Source organism: Eriocheir sinensis, chromosome 20 (assembly GCF_024679095.1).
Source record: "Eriocheir sinensis breed Jianghai 21 chromosome 20, ASM2467909v1, whole genome shotgun sequence".
Taxonomy (NCBI): domain Eukaryota; kingdom Metazoa; phylum Arthropoda; class Malacostraca; order Decapoda; family Varunidae; genus Eriocheir; species Eriocheir sinensis.
Window position 1 is genome coordinate 17,284,997 of NC_066528.1, and position 17,649 is coordinate 17,302,645.

The following is a 17,649-nucleotide window of genomic DNA, read 5'->3' on the forward strand; positions in this document are numbered from 1 at the left end:
TTTGTGGGAAAAGATTCAAACTGAAGAGGCTATTGAACCTGCACCTCTTCAGACACTCTGGTCATAAAGGGTTCAAGTGCGATGTTTGTGGGAAACGTTTCATGACTAAGGGTGAGATTGCCAGGCACGTGAAGGTCCACTTCTCCTGAGGGGCTGTGCTGATTCAGTTCTGCTGTGTGTGTGAGTGCAAGTGTTTGTTGTGGTGGTGTTACAAGGCTGTGTGTAGCACAGGGAACAGAAAATAATCATCTATTGGAACAAATGCTGACTGTAACGGCATGATCTGTTATTCACTTTCCATCCTAGGCTGCATGTGGTTGGTGGGTCCTGTGAACGGTCTGATCTTTTTGGTGACTGTGCCGGGCTGGCTGTTGTGGCCTGGGCCTATTGGTCAAGTGTGTGTGTTACTAGTAATAATATAGTCCTGTAGGCAAACCACACCAAACTGGCTGTTGGGAGGTGTAGGCCATGGTAATTGATGTCTTATGGTGTTGTTACTTTCCTGTTTCCACCCACGTGACGTCCCATCTCAACAAACAAGTCTTATTCCACGGCAGCCTTGGGTGGGGGGGGGGGGGGGCACAACAGCAGTGTTACCACTTCCTTAGAGGGATGAGAGAAGTAACGGGAGAAAGAAATAAGGGAGAAGTTTGGTAATGCAAAGGCGATTTATCAATTCTCTCCATACACTCCCGTCTTCTTCCCTCCCCTACTTCTCTTAGGTGTTCTTCCACCCTGACCCCCCATCCCCTCTCTTCCCCCAATCGGAATTATAACAGGTTGCATTTACATGTGTTTTGTATGCCCTCAAATCTCAGTGTACCACTTGGGAATTTATGTAAAGAATAAAAAAGCATTCCGAGAGACGAGTTTTATTATCGTAAGAAAATAGCGTGTGTTCCTTAATTTCACTCTCCAGTGACCGTCAAGACAACCTGTGAATCACAGCTTTGGATCATGAGTCAAACTTTACTAAACTTGCTGTTGAAGACAGGCAAGGCACGACACATTAGCACCACCGCGCGGCCATCATGCCTTGACGCGCCCTTCATGTGAGGCTCGGCCAGCAATGCCCAGACTTACTCCCTTCACTATTCTTTGTGTTGGAACACTTATTACAATGCTGACACAACCCTTTTGACCCTGAACCCACGGTGGGAAATGAGTCACTAATGATGATGAGGATCCAGGGTAGATTAATGAAAAAGTAGAGGGCGGGCAGCTTTGTAAAGTGAGAGGTGTTCCTGATGGAAACAGGAAGAGAAACAAATCTAGCCACTGGAAAGACCCAAGGAATCCTTCACCCTTGACCACCAGCTGACCTTCACTGTCACCATGGCTACAGGCACCATCACCAGGACAGTTATACTGCTGCCATTATGACCTATCCCTTCACCACTATCTTCACTCTCCTCCCTTATTATCACTACCATATATTAATCCAAAGTGTATGATGTGGGACTTTATCTAACGCTTTCTGGAAATCAAGACAGACTACGGTCAGTGATTTAGTTACGTCATAAACTGAGAAGAGGTCGTTATAAAAGGTCAATAGGTTTGATAGGGAGGATCTTTTGTTACGGAAGCCATGTTGTGAATCCCCAATTAATGAGTGGCTTTGAAGGTAACTCACAATTTTGTCTCTAATTATGCTCTCGAGTAGCTTACCTACAACAAGTTAGACTAATGGGCCTGTAATTACCTGGTGTTTTTTTGTCTCCTTTCTTAAGAATCGGTGTCACGTTAGCCTTTTTCCAATCCGAAGGGACGATGCCTGTCGCAAGGACATATCAAAAATGGTTGTGAGGGAGGAGAGTATTTCGCTCTTTGTTTCTTTAAGCAGCATAGGATATACGTTGTCAGGTCCGGGACTTGTATTCGTTTTAAGGGATTGGAGAGCTTTAAGGACTTCATCGGTAGTTATTACAAAGTTAGGCAACGCTTGCTCAAGAGGAGGAAGAATACTGTATTCTTCCTCCAAGAGAGCGACCCGCTGAGGGCCACTCCATGTATTATTCCTCCAAGGATAAAACTAAGCGTAAGGAAAAGAAACTCAAAGAAATAAAAGACCCAAAACAAAATGCATAAAAAGACGACTTAGGGCATAAAAAGTCTCCAAGTAGGAAGAAAAGAAAAAATAGGGAAAAAAAGAAATAGGCAAATCGGAAAATCTGAATATACCTTACCTTACGGAACCTTACGGTGTCACTGGACGCAGGCCAAAGCTAGGCCTCTATGTCCAGATCATTGTCGCTGTCAAAACTGATATTCAGCTGGTGTGCCGGGCTGGTTAACAATTTTTCTTCAAAATGATATTGAATTTGTTGGTTTCATCAAAAGTTATCTAATCGTTTCTCAAATGAGATCACGCTCACTGCCTCTTCTACATCCATGGGAAGGCTATTCCAGGCATCAACGACTCTTGAATTGAAGAACATCTGCCTCTTTTGCGTCCTGGACCTCATTTTCCATAGTTTCAATTTGTGTCCACGTGTTGGCCCTGTATGTCTCTCAAGTTGGATGTTGACATCCTCATCATATTTACCTTTGAGGATTTGATCTACCTCAATCATGTCTCCCCTTAGCCTTCTGTAAGTCAGTGTTGGTATCTCCAATTGTTTCAGTCGTTCTGGATATGTGAGGTTCTTGAATCCTGGTAATAACTTGGATGCTCTTCTCAGGACATTTTCCACAATCCTTATATCCTTCTTCTTGTAGGGGGACCATACTGACTGAGCATACTCAAGATGAGGTCTTACCATGGTCTTGAAGAGACATCTAAATGTGTGTACAGTACTAAATGTAATATCGTGTGAGGAAGAGAAAAAAATAAGGAAATAAAAGAAAAACGGAAAAAATATGTAAATCAGAAAAGAGGAAAACAGGAAAAGCTGAATATAGGTCCACAGAAAAAATAAAGAATCAAGAAGGACCGTAAGAAGATGTACAAAGAGAAGGGAAAAGAAGAAAATAGGGAAATAGAAAAAAAATTGGTAAAATATGTAAATCGGAAGAGAACATAGGAAAGTCTGAATATAGGGAGACAGAAAAATCAAAGAATTAAGAACCCAAGAAGAAGGTGTACTGTGATGGCTCCGTAGATGGCAGCAGGCCGGGCTGTGGCGTGTTTATCTGGGATTACGCTTCCCCCACCCAGTACAGACATTGAGGTTACCAGGCGGCTGCCGGGGTACCTGTCCTCGACCCGGGCTGAGCTGTATGCCATCCTTGAGGCTCTCCACACTGTAGCAGCTTTGCACAAAAATGTCTACTTGTTTGTCGATAGCCAGGCTGCATTGCGTGAACTTGTGTCCTCCTCCCCTGCCGACTGTGATCTTGTAACTAAGTGCCTGACTGCCGTCCGTGCCCTTGAGGCCGCAGGTGCCACGGTCCACTTCACCTGGGTGCCCTCTCATGTGGGCATCCAGCACAATGAGAAGGCAGACTGCCTTGCTCGACGTGCCCTTCAGGATGACACAGTGGACCCTGGCACTGACTGTACGCTTAGCTATGTTTAAGAATAGACTTAGGCATTATTCACGTGATAGCATTGCTACCCAACTCAGACACTGCTGTGACAATGGCGGCGCCAGCAGCCTCCACTATGTTAGTGTCTCCCAGCGCTGTGTTTACCCCTATGGGCGACACAGTGCCCCTCAGGATGTGGTAGCAATGCGCCTTAGGCTAGGCTATAGGTACTACTGGGAGGTTAGTAACTCCCCTGGTGTCTGCTGCACGCTCTGTGCCAGGCCGAGGGGCCACGCACTGCAGCACTATGTCATGGAATGCCCTCTCATTGCTAAGTTTAAGCCACGGGACTGCCTTGACCTGCCCCAGACAATTTGTTGGCTCCTGAACCATGATGTCCTCCCTGCCATCCTCAAAGAACACCCTCAGTTTGCACCAAGGTGGTGATGCCGTGTGTGGCAGCCTGAACTACTGCCGTGCTATACAAGGCTGTGATTTCTGCAGTATTTTACTTTAAGGACTAGTATTTACTCTATCTCTGTATTCATTCCCATCTAGTGCTTGGGCAATGTTCTCCGTCCCCACATTTTATTGTCTTATTGTCCATGGGGAGGTACCGCCCCCTCCCTTGTTGTGCTTTCCTTCCTACCATTGTATCTTTTTAGTTTCATGGTGCTCCCTACACATGTATTAATAGTTGTATAATCACACTCTGTCCTGCCTGGGGGTTGGGATGGCATGTTCCTCCCTTCTCCCTTGTTGTTTACCTCCAACAATAAATTATCAATCAATCAAGAAGAAGGCATACAAAGAGGAGAAGAAGAAGAGGGGGAGGAGGAAGCAAACAAGTCCCTTGTGAGGCTGTGACATCAAGTTCAAGGTCGAGGTCCGCCGCGTGCCCTGAAGTGCCCTGGCAGTGTTTCTCGTGGAGGAGGAGGAGCCCCTCGGCGTGCAGGCCCCCAGGGTGAGTGTGTGGGTGGTGGGGGGCCAGGGTGTGGACGGGCTACACTTGGGACAGGAAGGAGGGGAGGGCCAGGGTGTGGACGGGCTACACTTGGGACAGGAAGGAGGGGAGGGCCAGGGTGTGGACGGGCTACACTTGGGACAGGAAGGAGTGGAGGGCCAGGGTGTGGACGGGCTACACTTGGGACAGGAAGGAGCGGGGGGCCAGGGTGTGGACAGGCTACACTTGGGACAGGAAGGAGCGGGGGGCCAGGGTGTGGACGGGCTACACTTGGGACAGGAAGGAGTGGGGGGCCAGGGTGTGGACGGGCTACACTTGGGACAGGAAGGAGTGGGGGGCCAGGGTGTGGACGGGCTACACTTGGGACAGGAAGGAGGGGGGGGCCAGGGTGTGGACGGGCTACACTTGGGACAGGAAGGAGCGGGGGGCCAGGGTGTGGACGGGCTACACTTGGGACAGGAAGGAGGGTAGGGCCAGGGTGTGGATGGGCTACACTAGGGACAGGAAGGAGTGGCTGGCCAGGGTGTGGACGGGCTACACTTGGGACAGGAAGGAGTGGCGGGCCAGGGTGTGGACGGGCTACACTTGGGACAGGAAGGAGCGGGGGGCCAGGGTGTGGACGGGCTACACTTGGGACAGGAAGGAGTGGGGGGCCAGGGTGTGGACGGGCTACACTTGAGACAGGAAGGAGCAGGGAGCCAGGGTGTGGACGGGCTACACTTGGGACAGGAAGGAGTGGAGGGCCAGGGTGTGGACGGGCTACACTTGGGACAGGAAGGAGTGGGGGCCAGGGTGTGGACGGGCTACACTTGGGACAGGAAGGATTTACATAGATTTACATAGAAAATCAGACCACACAGACCCCATGGTTCAGACTAGGTGGTCTGTCCTTATACCTAAGTGATTTTACATTAATCAGATGGCTCCAAAACGTTGCTTCTCTACTCTAGTTAATACCAATTCAAGGAAGTGACGGTCGAGCTTGTTTTTAAAGAGTCAATCGTGTTACACTGGACCACTGATGGTGGGAGCTTATTCCATTCTCTTTTCTAGCGTTGGTGAAGAAAAATTTGGTGCAGTCTGAATTTACTTGTCTACATTTGAGTTTTGTGCCATTGTTCCTCGTTCGCAAAGTGTCATCGATCATAAACAATTTTGTTCCGTCTACATTCGTGAAACCATTAAGTATTTTAAAACATTCGATCAGGTTTCCTCGGAGGCGACGTTTCTCAAGAGAGAACATGTTAAGGGTGGAAAGCCTTTCTTCGTAGGATTTGTTGCGCAAGGAAGGGATCATTTTTGTTGCTCGACGCTGAACACCTTCTAGTTTAGCAATGTCCTTTGCATGGTGGGAAGACCAAAACTGTACCGCATATTCCAAGTGGGGTCTGACGAAACTATTGTAGAGCGGAAATATTACATCTTTATTCTTGAATAAAAAGTTTCTTTTAATGAAGCCCAACATTCTGTTCGCTTTATTTGCTGCATCGATGCATTGATGTGAGAATTTGAGGTTTGACGCGATTTTAATCCCCAGGTACTTAACGCATTGAACGCTTGTGAGTTTAATGCCGCGTATTTCGTAATCGAACTTCTTTTTTTTTGTTCCAACTTGAAGGACCTGGCACTTGTCTACGTTAAAGGGCATCTCCCATTTATCCGACCAAGCTGAAATTTTGTGCAAATCCTCTTGGAGGGTTTGCCTGTCTTCGTCAGTGAGAACCGAGTTACCAATCTTTGTGTCGTCTGCAAATTTACTAATGCGATTATTGAGTCCAACATCCACGTCGTTGATATAAATAATGAGCACTGGGCCAAGAACCGAGCCCTGAGGGACGCCACTAGTGACCGGCGCCCACTCTGAGTTAAATCCGTCAATCACAACTCTTTGTTGTCTGTTGCTCAACCAATTCGCGATCCATTGGTTTACTTGACCGTCAATGCCTATTTGCTTTAATTTATAAAGTAATTTATGATGTGGGACTTTATCAAACGCTTTCTGGAAATCAAGATAGACTACATCCACTGATTTGGTTACGTCATAAATTGAGAAGAGATCGTTATAAAAGGTCAGTAGGTTTGACAGGCAGGATCTTTTGTTACAGAAGCCATGTTGTGAATCCCCAATTAATGAGTGGCTTTCGAGGTAACTCACAATTTTGTCTCTAATTATGCTCTCGAGTAGCTTACCTACAATTGAAGTTAGACTAATGGGTCGGTAGTTACCTGGTATTTTTTTGTCTCCTTTCTTAAAAATCGGTGTCACGTTAGCCTTTTTCCAATCCGAAGGGACGAAGCCTTGTCGCAAGGACATATTGAATACGGTAGTGAGGGAGGAGAGTATTTCGCTCTTTGTTTCTTTAAGCAGTATAGGATATACTTTGTCGGGTCCGGGACTTTTATTAGTTTTAAGTGAATGGAGAGCTTTAAGGACTTCATCGGTTGTTATTTCAAAATAAGGCAGTGCATGCTCGAGATTTACAACAGTACTGGTGTTGGTGGTAGCGAGAGGAAGACTGTTAGTATTAAACACCGAGGAAAAGTAATTGTTTAAGAGGTTTGCAATGTGTTGGCTGTCAGTCACTAGTGCACCGTCGCTGTTTGTTAAAGGTCCAATACCACTTTTGATCGCCTTTCTGTTGTTTATGTAACTGAAGAAAGATTTCGGATTATTTTTACAGTTGGCTACAATATTTTCTTCATATCTACGCTTTGCCTGACCTACTAGTCTTTTTACTCGTCGCCTGGCATCATTATAAAGTCTAATGTTTTCGGGCGTGCTTTGTTCTTTCTTTAACCTGTAAAACAATTTTCTCTCATTGACTGATTGTTTAATTTCGCTATTAAACCACGATGGGCTTTTATTTGTGTTAATTCGCTTCTCGCACAAGGGGACGAATGTGTTCTGCTGAGTGAGTAAGTGATTTTTAAGGCTTAGCCAGGCTTCATCTACACTGCCGTCATCTGATAGTTGTATTTCTGTTAGTTTTTGTCGGATTTCTACGAAGTTAGCTCTTTTGAAATTGTGCACCTTTACTTTATTTTCAGTCACTGATGATTGAGCTCTAATGTCGACGCGCACTAATTTATGATCGCAAGAACCGAGGTTTTCTCCTACCGTGACACTACTGACTAGGTTATCTTGGGTCGTTATAACAAGGTCGAGTATATTATTTTGTCGAGTTGGCTCAGAAACCATTTGGCTTAGATAATTTTCTTCTAGAAATTCGATCATTCTATGTGACTCGCCTTCTGTACCTGACAGTGTCGCCCAGTCGATATGGGGGAGGTTAAAGTCTCCTAATATCAGTGAGTCGTTGTTATTAAGTGACTGCCTTAAGACGCTGTACATTTCAAGGTCGTCATCGAGTGATTGCCCGGGAGGTCTGTAGGTGACAGATATATTTAAATTGACTTTTGCAATGTTTACTCGCACGCACAAATGTTCAACGTTACTGTTTCCCGGTGTTTTGTCAGTGGGTTGCAAATAGCTTTTGACATAAAGGGCGACGCCACCTCCTCTAAAGTTAACAATATATTTGTTGAATAGTCTGTAGACAACTATTTTGAATTCGAAACTTAAATCAATATTTGTGGTGTCGATAAATGTTTCGGTTATAGCAATTATGTCAAAATTTTCTGTTAGAGCAAGACATCTCAGTTCATCAAATTTGTTTCATAGGCTACGCGCATTGAAACTAAGGATTTTTAAGTTATCTAGAGGCTTGGTAATAGTTATCTAGGAGCGGGGGGCCAGGGTGTGGACGGGCTACACTTGGGACAGGAAGGAGGGGGGGGCCAGGGTGTGGACGGGCTACACTTGGGACAGGAAAGAGCGAGGGGGGTGTGGACGGCTACACTTGGGACAGGAAGGAGGGAGGGCCAGGGTGTGGACGGGCTACACTTGGGACAGGAAGGAGGGGGCCAGGGTGTGGACGGCCACACTTGGGACAGGAAGGAGCGGGGGCCAGCGTGTGGACAGGCTACACTTGGGACAGGCAGGAGCGGGGGGCCAGGGTGTGGACGGGCTACACTTGGGACAGGAAGGAGTGGAGGGCCAGGGTGTGGACGGGCTACACTTGGGACCGGAAGGAGCGGGGCCAGGGTGGACGGGCCACACTTGGGACAGGAAGGAGGGGGCCAGGGTGTGGACGGGCTACACTTGGGACAGGAAGGAGTGGGGGCCAGGGTGTGGACGGGCTACACTTGGGACAGGAAGGAGGGGGGGGCCAGGGTGTGGACGGGCTACACTTGGGAAAGGAAGGAGCGGTGGGCCAGAGAGTGGACGGGCTACACTTGGGACAGGAAGGAGTGGGGGCCAGGGTGTGGGCGGCTACACTTGGGCCAGGAAGGAGCGGGGGCCAGGTTGATGCTCCATTTATGGTTCCCCTCACCCTGTTGAATACTCCTCGGTGTGGAACACAGGCTATGTTGGAGACTCGAAGTTATTTGAGTATTGTCTTATAAATTCAATTACAGTTGACTGCATATGACGCACTATCCAGCTCTTTCACTAGTACTTGTTGTTTTTTTAACCCCCCTCTCTCCCTGCACTTCCAAGTAGTCATTCCCAAGAATAATCAATAACCAGAATAATATGAAACATATACAAGCCTATCAGAAGAAGAGTGTGGTCCTCGTAAATAATGTAAGAGCGGTGATCTCATCAACACGCACTATTTGCGCGACCCGGTGGCCTGTGGTTTGCCTTGGTGCACCCACCACCGCCCTGATCCCTCCCACCAACTTCAGTTTCCTAACCAGACAATTTTTTTCTTTGCAGAACACGACTTTGTCCCAATGGCCACCACTGGTGTTAGTGTCGATGGTAGGCATTGAGACAGCTGCTGTGCTCGGTACTTCTTCCGTCCTTGCTGCCGCTGACTTCAGGACTCCTTGGTGCATCCCACGCCTTGCCTGCTCAATTGGTCACTAAGTGTGGCTTTTAGGCAACCTCGCCACCTTCTCCAGCATCTCTGAGGTTCCTCAAGACCAGCCAACTCCTCACATCTGGAGCAGTGTTGCAGTGGAGGCTGCAAGGCAGGACAGCAGGTGGAGTGGCTGGGATGAGCAAGAGCCGACTGCTACTGGTGTGAGGTTCAGGAGTGATCAAAAACATTACCACCACCACCACTCCTGCCACCACCACCACCAGTCCTACCACCACCACCACCACTCCTGCCACCACCACCACCACCACCACCAAAAGCAACTGCTGGCCTCTTCATCCACAAAGGGGGAAGTTTGAATTTCAGAAATGTGAGAAGATCTGAGAGTGAGAGAAAGTTTACTGACCAAAGCCAAGAGTGTGAGAAAAGACATGCAGGGAAGGATGACCTCAACAAATACACCCACACACTCTGGCGTAAGACCTCATGAAAGCCGGGAGTGTGGCAAAAGGTTTAGTAATAGGAGTAACCCCAAACGTCACACCGTTACACACACTGGTGAAAGAAACCATGAGTGTGAAGTTTGTGGAAAATGTTTCAGTCAGAAGGGTCACCTCAAGAAACATGCCCTTACACACACTGGTGAAAGAAATCATGAGTGTGAAGTTTGTGGGAAATGTTTCAGTCAGAAGGGTCACCTCAACACACACACACTTACACACACTGGTGAAAGAAATCATGAGTGTGAAGTTTGTGGGAAATGTTTCAGTCGGAAGGGTAACCTCAACAGACACACACTTACACACACTGGTGCAAGAAATCATGAGTGTGAAGTTTGTGGGAAATGTTTCAGTCGGAAGGATACCCTCAAATTACACACTCTTACACACACTGGTGAAAGAAATCATGAGTGTGAAGTTTGTGGGAAATGTTTCAGTCTGAAGGATACCCTCAAATTACACACTCTTACACACACTGGTGAAAGAAATCATGAGTGTGAAGTTTGTGGGAAACGTTTCAGTGAGAAGGGTACCCTCAAGAAACATGCAAACCATGAGTGTGAAGTTTGTGGGAAACGTTTCAGTGAGAAGAGTAACCTCAAGAAACATGCCCTTACACACACTGGTGAAAGAAATCATGAGTGTGAAGTTTGTGGGAAATGTTTCAGTCTGAAGAGTAACCTCAAAGTACACACTGTTACACACACTGATGCAAGAAATCATGAGTGTGAAGTTTGTGGGAAACGTTTCAGTCTGAAGTATAACCTCAAATTACACACTCTTACACACACTGGTGAAAGAAATCATGAGTGTGAAGTTTGTGGGAAATGTTTCAGTCTGAAGGATACCCTCAAATTACACACTCTTACACACACTGATGCAAGAAATCATGAGTGTGAAGTTTGTGGGAAAAGATTCAAACTGAAGAGGCTATTGAACCTGCACCTCTTCAGACACTCTGGTCATAAAGGGTTCAAGTGCGATGTTTGTGGGAAACGTTTCATGACTAAGGGTGAGATTGCCAGGCACGTGAAGGTCCACTTCTCCTGAGGGGCTGTGCTGATTCAGTTCTGCTGTGTGTGTGAGTGCAAGTGTTTGTTGTGGTGGTGTTACAGGGCTGTGTGTAGCACAGGGAACAGAAAATAATCATCTATTGGAACAAATGGTGACTGTAATGGCATGATCTGTTATTCACTTTCCATCCTAGGCTGCATGTGGTTGGTGGGTCCTGTGAACGGTCTGATCTTTTTGGTGACTGTGCCGGGCTGGCTGTTGTGGCCTGGGCCTATTGGTCAAGTGGTGTGTTAAGTAGTAATATATAGTCCCTGGCAAAACCACACCAACTGGGCTTGGGGAGGTAGGCCATGGTGATGTCTTATGGTGTTATTTGTTTCTGTTTCCACCCACGTGACGTCCCATCATCAAAAAACAAGTCTTATTCACGGCAGCCTTGGGTGGGGGGGGGGGGGGGCAAGTGTTACCACTTCCTTAGAGGGATGAGAGAAGTAACGGGAGAAAGAAATAAGGGAGAAGTTTTGTAATGCAAAGGCGATTTATCAATTCTCTCCATACACTCCCGTCTTCTTCCCTCCCCTACTTCTCTTAGGTGTTCTTCCACCCTGACCCCCCATCCCCTCTCTTCCCCCAATCGGAATTATAACAGGTTGCATTTACATGTGTTTTGTATGCCCTCAAATCTCAGTGTACCACTTGGGAATTTATGTAAAGAATAAAAAAGCATTCCGAGAGACGCGTTTTATTATCGTAAGAAAATAGCGTGTGTTCCTTAATTTCACTCTCCAGTCACCGTCAAGACAACCTATGAATCACAGCTTTGGATCATGAGTCAAACTTTACTAAACTTGCTGTTGAAGACAGGCAAGGCACGACACATTAGCACCACCATCGCCATCATGCCTTGACGCGCCCTTCATGTGAGGCTCGGCCAGCAATGCCCAGACTTACTCCCTTCACTATTCTTTGTGTTGGAACACTTATTACAATGGTAACACAACCCTTTTGACCCTGAACCCACGGTGGGAAATGAGTCACTAATGATGATGAGGATCCAGGGTAGATTAATGAAAAAGTAGAGGGCGGGCAGCTTTGTAAAGTGAGAGGTGTTCCTGATGGAAACAGGAAGAGAAACAAATCTAGCCACTGGAAAGACCCAAGGAATCCTTCACCCTTGACCACCAGCTGACCTTCACTGTCACCATGGCTACAGGCACCATCACCAGGACAGTTATACTGCTGCCATTATGACCTATCCCTTCACCACTATCTTCACTCTCCTCCCTTATTATCACTACCATATATTAATCCAAAGTCTATGATGTGGGACTTTATCTAACGCTTTCTGGAAATCAAGACAGACTACGTTCAGTGATTTAGTTACGTCATAAACTGAGAAGAGGTCGTTATAAAAGGTCAATAAGTTTGATAGGGAGGATCTTTTGTTACGGAAGCCATGTTGTGAATCCCCAATTAATGAGTGGCTTTGAAGGTAACTCACAATTTTTTATCTAATTATGCTCTCGAGTAGCTTACCTACAACAAGTTAGACTAATGGGCCTGTAATTACCTGGTGTTTTTTTGTCTCCTTAAGAACCGGTGTCACGTTAGCCTTTTTCCAATCCGAAGGGACGATGCCTGTCGCAAGGATATCAAAAATGGTTGTGAGGGAGGAGAGTATTTCGCTCTTTGTTTCTTTAAGCAGCATAGGATATACATTGTCAGGTCCGGGACTTGTATTCATTTTAAGGGATTGGAGAGCTTTAAGGACTTCATCGGTAGTTATTACAAAGTTAGGCAATGCTTGCTCAAGAGGAGGAAGAATACTGTATTCTTCCTCCAAGAGAGCGACCCGCTGAGGGCCACTCCATGTATTATTCCTCCAAGGATAAAACTAAGCGTAAGGAAAAGAAACTCAAAGAAATAAAAGACCCAAAACAAAATGCATAAAAAGACGACTTAGGGCATAAAAAGTCTCCAAGTAGGAAGAAAAGAAAAAATAGGGAAAAAAAGAAATAGGCAAATCGGAAAATCTGAATATACCTTACCTTACGGAACCTTACGGTGTCACTGGACGCAGGCCAAAGCTAGGCCTCTATGTCCAGATCATTGTCGCTGTCAAAACTGATATTCAGCTGGTGTGCCGGGCTGGTTAACAATTTTTCTTCAAAATGATATTGAATTTGTTGGTTTGATCAAAAGTTATCTAATCGTTTCTCAAATGATATCACGCTCACTGCCTCTTCTACATCCATGGGAAGGCTATTCCAGGCATCAACGACTCTTGAATTGAAGAACATCTGCCTCTTTTGCGTCCTGGACCTCATTTTCCATAGTTTCAATTTGTGTCCACGTGTTGGCCCTGTATGTCTCTCAAGTTGGATGTTGACATCCTCATCATATTTACCTTTGAGGATTTGATCTGCCTCAATCATGTCTCCCCTTAGCCTTCTGTAAGTCAGTGTTGGTATCTCCAATTGTTTCAGTCGTTCTGGATATGTGAGGTTCTTGAATCCTGGTAATAACTTGGATGCTCTTCTCAGGACATTTTCCACAATCCTTATATCCTTCTTCTTGTAGGGGGACCATACTGACTGAGCATACTCAAGATGAGGTCTTACCATGGTCTTGAAGAGACATCTAAATGTGTGTACAGTACTAAATGTAATATCGTGTGAGGAAGAGAAAAAAATAAGGAAATAAAAGAAAAACGGAAAAAATATGTAAATCAAAAAAGAGGAAAACAGGAAAAGCTGAATATAGGTCCACAGAAAAAATAAAGAATCAAGAAGGACCGTAAGAAGATGTACAAAGAGAAGGGAAAAGAAGAAAAAAGGGAAATAGAATTAAAAAAAATTGGTAAAATATGTAAATCGGAAGAGAAAATAGGAAGGTCTGAATATAGGGAGACAGAAAAATCAAAGAATTAAGAAGAACCCAAGAAGAAGGTATACAAAGAGGAGAAGAAGAAGAGGAGGAGGAGGAAGCAAACAAGTCCCCTGTGAGGCTGTGACATCAAGTTCAAGGTCGAGGTCCGCCGCGTGGCCTGAAGTGCCCTGGCAGTGTTTCTCGTGGAGGAGGAGGAGCCCCTCGGCGTGCAGGCCCCCAGGGTGAGTGTGCGGGTGGTGGGGGGCCAGGGTGTGGACGGGCTACACTTGGGACAGGAAGGAGGGGAGGGCCAGGGTGTGGACGGGCTACACTTGGGACAGGAAGGAGGGGAGGGCCAGGGTGTGGACGGGCTACACTTGGGACAGGAAGGAGGGGAGGGCCAGGGTGTGGACGGGCTACACTTGGGACAGGAAGGAGCGGGGGGCCAGGGTGTGGACGGGCTACACTTGGGACAGGAAGGAGTGGGGGGCCAGGGTGTGGACGGGCTACACTTGGGACAGGAAGGAGTGGAGGGCCAGGGTGTGGACGGGCTACACTTGGGACAGGAAGGAGTGGAGGGCCAGGGTGTGGACGGGCTACACTTGGGACAGGAAGGAGGGGGGCCAGGGGTGTGGACAGGCTACACTTGGGACAGGAAGGAGTGGGGGCCAGGGTGTGGACGGGCTACACTTGGGACAGGCAGGTGTGGGGGGCCAGGGTGGGGACGGGCTACACGTGGGACAGGCACGAGTGGCGGGCCAGGGTGTGGACGGGCTACACTTGGGACAGGAAGGAGCGGGGGGGCCAGGGTGTGGACGGGCTACACTTGGGACAGGAAGGAGCGGGGCCAGGGTGTGGACGGCTACACTTGGGACAGGAAGGAGCGGGGCCAGGGTGTGGACGGGCTACACTTGGGACAGGAAGGAGTGGCCAGGGTGTGGACAGGCTACACTTGGGACAGGAAGGAGCGGGGGGCCAGGGTGTGGACGGGCTACACTTGGGACAGGAAGGAGCGGGGGGCCAGGGTGCGGACAGGCTACACTTGGGACAGGAAGGAGCGGGGGGCCAGGGTGTGGACGGGCTACACTTGGGACAGGAAGGAGCGGGGGGCCAGGGTGTGGACGGGCTACACTTGGGACAGGAAGGAGCAGGGGGCCAGGGTGTGGACGGGCTACACTTGGGACAGGAAGGAGCGGGGGGCCAGGGTGTGGACGGGCTACACTTGGGACAGGAAGGAGCGGCGGGCCAGGGTGTGGACGGCCACACTTGGGACAGGAAGGAGGGAGGCCAGGGTGTGGACGGACTACACTTGGGACAGGAAGGAGTGGGGGCCAGGGTGTGGACAGGCTACACTTGGGACAGGAAGGAGGGAGGGCCAGGTGTGGACGGACCACACTTGGGACAGGAAGGAGTGGGGGCCAGGGTGTGGACGGCCACACTTGGGACAGGAAGGAGTGGGGGCCAGGGTGTGGATGGGCTACACTTGGGACAGGAAGGAGGGAGGGCCAGGGTGTGGACAGGCCACACTTGGGACAGGAAGGAGGAGGGCCAGGGTGTGGACGGGCTACACTTGGGACAGGAAGGAGGGGAGGGCCAGGGTGTGGACGGGCTACACTTGGGACAGGAAGGAGCGGGGGGCCAAGGTGTGGACGGGCTACACTTGGGACAGGAAGGAGTGGGGGGCCAGGGTGTGGACGGGCTACACTTGGGACAGGAAGGAGCGGGGGGCCAGGGTGTGGACGGCTACACTTGGGACAGGAAGGAGTGGTGGGCCAGGGTGTGGACGGGCTACACTTGGGACAGGAAGGAGTGGAGGGCCAGGGTGTGGACGGGCTACACTAGAGACAGGAAGGAGTAAATAGGTGTGGACGGGCTACACTAGTGCTTGTTTTTTTTAACTCCCCTCTCTCCCTGCACTTCCAAGTAGTCATTCCCAAGAATAATCAATAACCAGAATAATATATCTCATCAACACGCACTATTTGCCCGACCCGGCGGCCTGTGGCTTGCCTTGGTGCACCCACCACCGCCCTGATCCCTCCCACCAACTTCAGTTTCCTAACCAGACAATTTTTTTCTTTGCAGAACACGACTTTGTCCCAATGGCCACCACTGGTGTTAGTGTCGATGGTAGGCATTGAGACAGCTGCTGTGCTCGGTACTTCTTCCGTCCTTGCTGCCGCTGACTTCAGGACTCCTTGGTGCATCCCACGCCTTGCCTGCTCAATTGGTCACTAAGTGTGGCTTTTAGGCAACCTCGCCGCCTTCTCCAGCATCTCTGAGGTTCCTCAAGACCAGCCAACTCCTCACATCTGGAGTAGTGTTGCAGTGGAGGCTGCAAGGCGGGACAGCAGCTGCAGTGGCTGGGATGAGCAGGAGCCGACTGCTACTGGTGTGAGGTTCAGGAGTAATCAAAAACATTACCACCACCACCACTCCTGCCACCACCCCCACCACCACTCCTGCCACCACCACCACCACTGCCACTACCAACACCACCACCACCACCAAAAGCAACTGCTGGCCTCTTCATCCACAAAGGGGGAAGTTTGAATTTCAGAAATGTGAGAAGATCTGAGAGTGAGAGAAAGTTTACTGACCAAAGACATGCAGGGAAGGATGACCTCAACAAATACACCCACACACTCTGGCGTAAGACCTCATGAAAGCCGGGAGTGTGGCAAAAGGTTTAGTAATAGGAGTAACCCCAAACGTCTCACCCTTACACACACTGGTGCAAGAAACCATGAGTGTGAAGTTTGTGGGAAATGTTTCAGTCAGAAGGGTCACCTCAAGAAACATGCCCTTACACACACTGGTGAAAGAAATCATGAGTGTGAAGTTTGTGGGAAATGTTTCAGTCAGAAGGGTCACCTCAACACACACACACTTACACACACTGGTGAAAGAAATCATGAGTGTGAAGTTTGTGGGAAATGTTTCAGTCGGAAGAGTACCCTCAAATTACACACTGTTACACACACTGGTGCAAGAAATCATGAGTGTGAAGTTTGTGGGAAATGTTTCAGTCGGAAGAGTACCCTCAAAACACACACCGTTACACACACCGGTGCAAAAAAACATGAGTCTGAAGTTTGTGGGAAACGTTTCAGTGAGAAGGGTACCCTCAAGAAACATGCCCTTACGCACACTGGTGAAAGGAATCATGAGTGTGAAGTTTGTGGGAAATGTTTCAGTGAGAAGAGTAACCTCAACAGACACACCCTTACACACACTGGTGAAAGAAATCATGAGTGTGAAGTTTGTGGGAAATGTTTCAGTCGGAAGTGTAACCTCAACAGACACACCCTTACACACACTGGTGCAAGAAATCATGAGTGTGAAGTTTGTGGGAAATGTTTCAGTCAGAAGGGTCACCTCAAGAAACATGCCCTACACACACTGGTGAAAGAAATCATGAGTGTGAAGTTTGTAGGGAAACGTTTCAGTCAGAAGGGTACCTCAAATTACACACTGTTACACACACTGGTGCAAGAAATCATGAGTGTGAAATTTAGGGAAATGTTTCAGTCAGAAGGCTCACCTCAAAGTACACACTGTTACACACACTGATGCAAGAAATCATGAGTGTGAAGTTTGTGGGAAATGTTTCAGTCTGAAGAGTAACCTCAAAGTACACACTGTTACACACACTGATGCAAGAAATCATGAGTGTGAAGTTTGTGGGAAAAGATTCAAACTGAAGAGGGTATTGGACCTGCACCTCTTCAGACACTCTGGTCATAAAGGGTTCAAGTGCGATGTTTGTGGGAAACGTTTCATGACCAAGGGTGAGATTGCCAGGCACGTGAAGGTCCACTTCTCCTGAGGGGCTGTGCTGATTCAGTTCTGCTGTGTGTGAGTGCAAGTGTTTGTTGTGGTGTTACAGGGCTGTGTGTAGCACAGGGAACAGAAAATAATCATCTATTGGAACAAATGGTGACTG

General features: G+C 48.1%; 1 protein-coding gene across 13 annotated transcripts in view; it reads left to right on the plus strand.

Annotated features, from left to right (window-relative positions):
- Nucleotides 1-17,649, plus strand: part of LOC127001290 (zinc finger protein 182-like) — a 71,897-nt gene that overhangs the window by 7,187 nt on the left and 47,061 nt on the right. For 3 of the 13 annotated variants that reach the window (XM_050865677.1, XM_050865685.1, XM_050865674.1), the window contains exon 1: nucleotides 13,712-13,945. The exons of 2 other annotated variants lie outside the window; for them this stretch is intronic. The gene's annotated coding sequence lies outside the window, so the exon portion shown is untranslated. Of the gene's footprint in view, nucleotides 1-4,187; nucleotides 4,433-9,215; nucleotides 9,485-9,529; nucleotides 9,930-13,711; nucleotides 13,946-15,788; nucleotides 17,081-17,649 lie in introns of those variants that run through there. 8 more of the 13 variants (XM_050865675.1, XM_050865676.1, XM_050865673.1 and 5 more) reach the window with 8 other exon arrangements.